Genomic DNA, 8063 nt, shown 5'->3' on the forward strand with positions numbered 1-8063 from the left:
TAAACTATTTTTAGATGCATCTAGATTTTACTACAAAGCCATTGGTTGAGTTTGAAAGCATTTTGACATGTTTTAAGGCACTAAATCACCATTGAAGATGAGTTTACGGCCCATGAATATGTCTTGGCCGTAAACTCACTTTTATCACCCAAAAATCATGTTTAAAGTGTTCCAAGTCTAGATTAGCAAGCCTTAATGTCATATCTAAGTCCCAACTATGATTTGGAAGGGTTTAAGTTCTTGAAAACCTCATTTTCATGAGTTTACGGCCCTAGCTTATGCCTTGGCCGTAAACTCCTTCAAATGGCTAAAAATCCATGTTTCAAATGATAAAAGTCTTGTCCATGAAGCCATTAAGCCATAACTAAAGTCCAAAATTGCTTAGGAAGGGATTTGGGGCTTAAAAACCCATGCTATATGAGTTTATGGCCCATGAAGGCTCCATGGCCGTAAACTCATGAATATGGTATTAATCCATGATTTGAACTCAAATGTGAAGGCTAAGAAGGTTACAATACAAGCTAGGGAAAGTACCTTAGAGATTTGAAGCCTTAGATTTGAGATTTGGACCTTAATTCTAGCTTGAGGAGAGAGGTTGTGAGAGTTTAATGAGAAATTGGCCAAAGGCTTCAAATGAAGTCTTAAAACACTTTATATAGTTTTCGGAAATTGGACACGACGGAATTTTACCCGATACCGACGTTATGTGGGGCTTTTGGTAATACCCGACCAAATTGTCGTGACTCGATACGGTCGATTCTATACTTATTCCGATTGCTAAAGTGGGGAGTTAAAATGATTTCTAAATGTATTAAGACACCCATTAAGTCATTTTAGGTCGATATAAACTAATGACTTAATAAAATGGCAAAATTAGAAACGAATTTGAAAATGACGTTTGGTTGATCGGATTGGATTACAAGTTGTGGTACAAGAAGTGATATGAAATTTCGGGTTGTTACACCACCTGCTGCTGCTACAGAGGACAATTGGACAATCTTCGGATGTTCATTAGATTATACATTTCGCTTAATGCGATTCTGTGTTGGTCCTAGTACCAAGTGACAACACTTACAGTAGTACCTTTTCCTGTTTACTTTATTTTGTGATACATTCACATAAAAGATGAGTTAGACTAAGCACTTTTAGTACTAGTCAATACAAAGGAAAAACTATCATTTTACGTACAGAACATTCGGGTCTTGGTAGAAGACTACATTTCATACTTATAGAAAATAAGGGTTTTTCTAGGGATTTCATACTTACCTCAACATTTTCATTTAAAGGTTTACATGGCCTTCATAACAGATTTTCACAAACAAGGCAATGACACTATTATACTTATGAATTCACCGGCTTTGAAGCTGATACTCGCTTTCAAAATAACTTGTATTCTCAGGTCATCAGTAGACAGGTACGGAGGCCAGGTTTTGAGAAGACGGAGCAGACAAGTCTCGTCTTTTATTTTGATTGTATATTTTTGGTGTCTTATTACATAAAAGAACACACATGTATTAAACTTTACTTATAATGCAATGGATGATGTTGTTGCTTTTTTATTATATTACACTGTTGTGATACTGTACATGACGTCCTCCACCCCTGAACGTTTCCGCCGTTCGAGGTTTTGGGGTGTGACAGATTGGTATCAGAGCATTGTTTATAGTGAATATAGTATATCAACCCATAAAAGATATACTAACTATAAATACATGGGATTAAAACACTCTGTCTCAGAGTTATACTTTTAAATAATAAAATATTTAAGTAAGTATACGTGCCTGCATTCATATTAAAATCAGTGTCACAACGACAAGAACAAAAGTATTACGATTATTGAATATCACAAGTAAGCCTGGGGATATATGGTCAGTCTTGGGAATGGCATAGCCTGATCAACTTTGCTGGTCCGAGGAGTGATTAGAATATGCCCAAGAATGGTTGTGATATGGCAACAAGTCTAAAAACTTACCAACACAACCATAAAGAAATACCATAGGGGTATTTGGTCTTACTTTAATTATCTTAGTCAGTTCGTCTATTTTAGCTATTCCTTCTGTTGTTGGGCTATGGGGATTTAGTCCATGAGACACATTCATTAATCATTTATTCTTATCCATGTCGTCATCTTTTAAAACGTATAGTTAAAGATGCCGCCACGCAGAAGTACAAGACGCAATCCAAACAACGAAGCACCGATACCACCATCTCCACCACCACCTGTACCTCTTCAACCACCTAACCCTTTCGATGCCAACATGTTCCAGGCAGCTTTCACAACAGCAGTTGCAGCTGCTGTGTCAGCAATCAACGCTCCTGCCCCTAGTCGATCAGGAACAGGTGCACCACCCTCGAACCACGGCGAAAGCCATGGACACCCTCGGGAGTGCACCTACAAGGACATCACTAACGCCAAACCCCGCAGCTTCAATGGAACTGGGGGTGTTATGGTGTTGAGACAATGGATTGAGAAGATGGAATCTATCTTCGAGATCTGCGGATGCCAAGAAGGCAACAAGGTCAAGTTCGCAACTTGTACCTTCTTTGACCGAGCACTAACATGGTGGAACAACCATGTTAACTATCTAACTTTGGTGGTGGCGTATTCCATCGGCTGGGAAAAGTTGAAAGACATGCTGATGAAGGAATATTGTCCTCGAGGTGAAATACAAAAACTCGAGCAAGAATTATGGGGTCTACAAATGGTTGGATCCGACATCACTACCTACACAAATAGGTTCTGTGATTTGGCAAGATTATGCCCTGATATGGTTGCTCTCCAGAGCAAAAAGATCGAGAGATATATCTGGGGACTGCCGCCCCAGATCCAGTCAAGTGTGATCGCTTCCAGGCCTATTACCTTTGATAGTGCCAAGGAACTGGCACAATCTCTTATCGATCACCGGAAACCTCAGAACACAACAATCCCTACACCTGTACCACAAAAATCCAACCCCGACTACGACAAGAAGGGGTGGAATAAGAGGAAAAGAGGGCCTCCGCAAGGATCCTCCAATACGCAACAACTTGTGGCGATCAATGCTGCCACAGTGACTCTTGTTGCCCCTGCGAACCTCTTACCAGCAAAAACATATGCTGGGACTCTCCCGAAGTGCACCAAGTGCAACTTCCACCACGACGGGCCTTGCAGGGAGATGCAATGCACCAACTGCAACAGGAAGGGGCACACCGTCCGTTTCTGCAAAACTCCAACAGCTCAAGCTACCTAACGCCGGTATGGGCCAAGCTTGCTACGGTTGTGGCGAAGTGGGCCACTACAAGAGAAACTGCCCTAAAGCGGGGACGGCTGGAGGAGTGGGAAGAGTTATGGCCCTGGGCCACGAGGAAGTAGTAGCTGGTCCTACGATAGTTACTGGTACGTTCCTCCTCGATAACTCATATGCTTGCATACTCTTCGATATTGGAGCCGAGAAAAGTTTTGTAAGTCACAAATTTGCACACCTGCTTAAACAAAAACCATGTGCACTAGATAGTTCATTCACGGTAGAAATGGCTAACGGGAAAACAGAGAGTACAAACTGCATATTCGTAGGTTGTACTTTAACTTTAGATGGCCATACTTTCAAGATAGATCTCATGCCAGTCACAATTAAATGTTTTGACGTTATCATCGGTATGGATTGGTTGAGTCTTTTTCGTGCCGACATTATGTGCTTTGAAAAAGAAGTTCGTCTTAACCTTCCTAACAACGAAACTTTAATTATCTACGGCGACAAACCCAATACGAGCCTTCACATCATTTCGTGCATTCAAGCCTAGAAGTGCTTGCGGAAGGAGTACCATGCATTTCTCGCGCACGTCGTCGATACCAGTCAAGAACTGAAAGACATCCAGAAAATCCTAGAAGTATGCGACTTTCCCGACATATTCCCAGAGGAACTTCCCGGTTTACCACCACAACGCCAAGTCGAGTTCAGAATCGACTTAGTGCCAGGGGCTACCCCCGTAGCCAAATCCCCGTATCGTCTGGCACTGGCTGAAATGCAAGAACTTTCCAGTCAACTTAACGAACTTCTCAGGAAGGGATTCATTCGACCAAGCTTCACACCATGGGGAGCACCGGTCTTGTTCGTCAAGAAGAAAGATGGATCGTTTCGCATGTGCATCGACTATAGGGAGCTCAATAAACTTACCATTAAAAATCGATATCCTTTGCCCCGCATTGACGATTTGTTTGATCAACTTCAAGGAGCCAACTACTTCTCGAAGATAGATTTGCGATCCGGATATCACCAACTACGAGTGTAGGAGGATGTTCCCAAGACAGCCTTCCGAACTCGTTATGGGCACTACGAGTTTGTAGTGATGCCATTCAGATTAACTAACGTGCCCGCAATATTCATGGATCTGATGAATAGGGTGTGTCGTCCTTACTTGGATCAATTCGTCATCGTCTTCATTGATGACATACTCATCTACTCTCGAAGTAAGGAGGAACATAGTCTACATCTCCGTAAAATCTTAGAGACATTGAGATCGGAGAAGCTCTACGCGAAGTTCTCAAAGTGTGAATTTTGGATTCGGCAAGTCGAATTTTTGGGCCATGTGGTTAGTGAAGAAGGTATACACGTGGACCCCTCCAAGATCAAAGCCATTGAGAACTGGACAGCACCAAAGACACCTACCGAAATTCGTCAATTTCTAGGTCTCGCTGGCTACTATCGTAGGTTCATTCAGAACTTCTCCAGCATAGCAAAACCTCTTACAACCCTGACCCAGAAAGGCGTGGCCTTTGACTGGGAAGAGAAACAGGAAAGAGCGTTCCAAACGCTCAAACGAGCCTTGTGCACCACCCCGATACTATCCCTTCCCGAAAGAATAGAAGACTTCATTGTCTATTGCGATGCATCCAATCAAGGACTCGGATGTGTTCTGATGCAGCGAGGTAAAGTCATCGCCTATGCCTCGAGACAGCTAAAGACACATGAGGTTAACTACACAACCCATGATCTTGAACTAGGAGTAGTTGTGTTCGCTCTGAAGATCTGGCGATATTACCTGTACGGTACAAAAAGCACGATCTTTACAGACCATAAGAGTCTGCAACACATTTTCGACCAGAAGGAGCTCAACATGAGACAACGACGGTGGGTCGAGCTACTCAGCGATTACGAATGCAAAATTCGTTATCATCCGGGTAAAGCCAATGTAGTAGCCGACGCCCTAAGTCGGAAAGAATATTCAGGTCGTAGGGTCAAATCTTTGACTCTAACTATCCATTCACACTTGTCCACGCAAATAAAGGAGGCTCAGCTCGACGCTTTGAAACCTGAAAACATGGCGGGTGAATCCCTTAGAGGGATGGATAAGAACTTGGAAGTCAAGGGTGGCGGGGCCTTATACCTCATGGATCGGATCTGGACACCGAAACACGGTGGCTTCAGAGATTTGGTCATGACTGAAGCTCACAACACTCGTTATTCCGTCCACCCGGGTTCAGATAAGATGTATCTGGATCTTAAAAAGCTATACTGGTGGCCTAACATGAAAGCGGATATTGCTACCTTCGTGAGTAAATGCCTTACTTGCGCAAAGGTCAAGGTCGAATACCAGAAACCCTCCGGTCTTCTACAACAACCGGAGATACCAGAATGGAAGTGGGAGCGGATCACTATGGACTTTATAACCAAGTTGCCCAAGACGACGGGTGGACTTGATTCCATATTGGTCATCGTCGATAGACTGACCAAGTCTGCACACTTCCTACCGATCAAGGAAAGAGACAAGATGGAGAAACTTACCAGAACTTACATTAGGGAGATTGTAAGACTACACGGTGTTCCCTTATCTATTATCTCAGACTGAGATAGTAGATTCACTTCGAGGTTCTGGCAGTCATTACAAAGTTCCCTAGGAACTAGGCTGGACATGAGTACAGCCTACCATCCACAGACCGACGGGCAAAGTGAGAGAACTATCCAAACCTTAGAAGATATGTTGCGTGCATGTGTGATTGACTTTGGAAAAGCTTGGGATACTCATTTACCTCTTGTCGAGTTTTCCTACAAAAACAGTTATCACACGAGCATGAAGGCAGCTCCATTCGAGGCCCTCTATGGCCGAAAGTGCAGATCCCCTCTGTGCTGGGCTGAAGTGGGTGATACCCAGTTAGCTAAGGGACGAGTTCCCAAAAGCACTCTCACGGGTCCGGAGATCATTCGGGAAACGACAGAGAAGATTGTTCAAATTCGTGAACGATTAAAAGCCTCTAGAGACCGACAGAAAAGCTACGCCGACAAGCGTAGGAAACCATTGGAGTTCCAGGTGGGCGACCAAGTCCTACTGAAGGTCTCACCCTGGAAGGGCTTGATACGCTTTGGAAAGCGTGGGAAGCTCAATCCAAGATACATAGGGCCTTTCGAGATTCTCGCAAGAATCGGTCCTGTAGCTTACAAACTCAATCTACCGCAAGAACTCAGTAACGTACACCCTACCTTCCACGTGTCAAACTTGAAAAAGTGTCTGTCCGACGAGACTCTTGTTATTCCACTCGAAGAGATCGAGATCAACGAGAGCCTCAACTTCGTGGAGGAACCAGTAGAAATCATGGACCGAGAGGTCAAGCAAACCAAGCAAAGTTGCATCCCCATCGTGAAGGTCCGCTGGAATGCAAAGCGAGGACCTGAATACACCCGGGAGCGCGAAGATCAGATGAAACACAAGTACCCACATCTGTTTCCCTAATCCAAAAGTGTTTTCTTACTTTAAATTTTGGGACGAAATTCCCTCTAACGGGGGGGATGATGTGACAACCCGATATTTCAAATCTTTGTAATGACCTAAAAAGTCAAGTATTGTAACCACTTTTGAATTAATAAAATTAACTTTGATAATAAAATGTCCAAAAAGTTCTATTTAAACTCCCTCTATGTTTAAATGTCATTAAATCGGGATCGTACGTAAAAAGAACGCCCAAATCCGACTTCGTATATTGAAGTTAAGATTTTTCCAAGTTCGGCTTAGCAACAGACAACTAAAAACTCGAATCAGAGGTCAGGCGACTTTTGACCGGAATGACCTAAATGAGAATCGAAGGTCTCGACAATGGTATTTCAGCGGTGAAAAGTCTGGCAAAAACCGACTTCAGATAAAGAAGTTATGAATTTTTAAAGAAATTCCTTAATCACGTCATTTTATAATTAAATAATAAAAATAATTTCGGAATTTGCCAACGGAGTCTAAACGAAAGTTGTAGAGCATAGTCTCACCTACGCGTGGATATAAAGACCATCAAAAACGGAGTTCGTATGAAGGAGATATGATTTTTTGAAGTTTATTAAATAATTTATATATATATATATATTTATATCAAAAATCCGGTAATATCCGAAGAAGGAGTCAGCATCCTCATCCGAGTTCCGCACTGCGTAACCCTGTATGCCCCGCGTACCCGAGGGCCTTGGTCTCGGTCCGCCCACGTCGCCCCTATGCGAAGCTACCGACCCGCCCCACCCGATCCGTCCCATCCGAAGTCGAGGCAGTCGAGGACTCGGTCATGCATGAAGTACGAGTACGCGCTGCGTACGAGCATACGCCCCGCGTACCGAGGCTTCTCAGACCCCCTATAAATAGAATGCGAGGGTTTCGAGAAAAATTGCTCATTTCTCTCCTTTCTCTAACGATCTTGCCTCGATTTCCGTGCCCATTCAAACCCGAAGCCCTGGTCTTTTTGCTCAAGTCCCGAAGGTCGATTTTACTCCCGAGATTCCCGAGAATCCTGAGAAAAATCCGTTTCCCAAGACGAAACTGTGCCCGGTTTTCCATCTCGCTATCTTCAAACTTTCAGGTGAGTTCATACCCCTGATCAATATTTTAAATAGTTTTAAATGCTTTAATAGGGGGGAATACAAGTAGAAACAAACAGGTTATTGAATCATTGATATGTATTTTATAACTGCATTTGTCATTTAACGGATTTCACATGCTACCAAATGTGATGCATGAAATGATTTTACATCTTAAAAACACATTGTTACCAAATGTTTTACCTTTGAAATGTTTATTAAAATGACATCAAGTCATTGTTCATTATTGTTCAAAAC

Source organism: Lactuca serriola, chromosome 8 (assembly GCF_051521515.1).
Source record: "Lactuca serriola cultivar US96UC23 chromosome 8, Lser_US96UC23_V15, whole genome shotgun sequence".
NCBI classification, from domain to species: domain Eukaryota; kingdom Viridiplantae; phylum Streptophyta; class Magnoliopsida; order Asterales; family Asteraceae; genus Lactuca; species Lactuca serriola.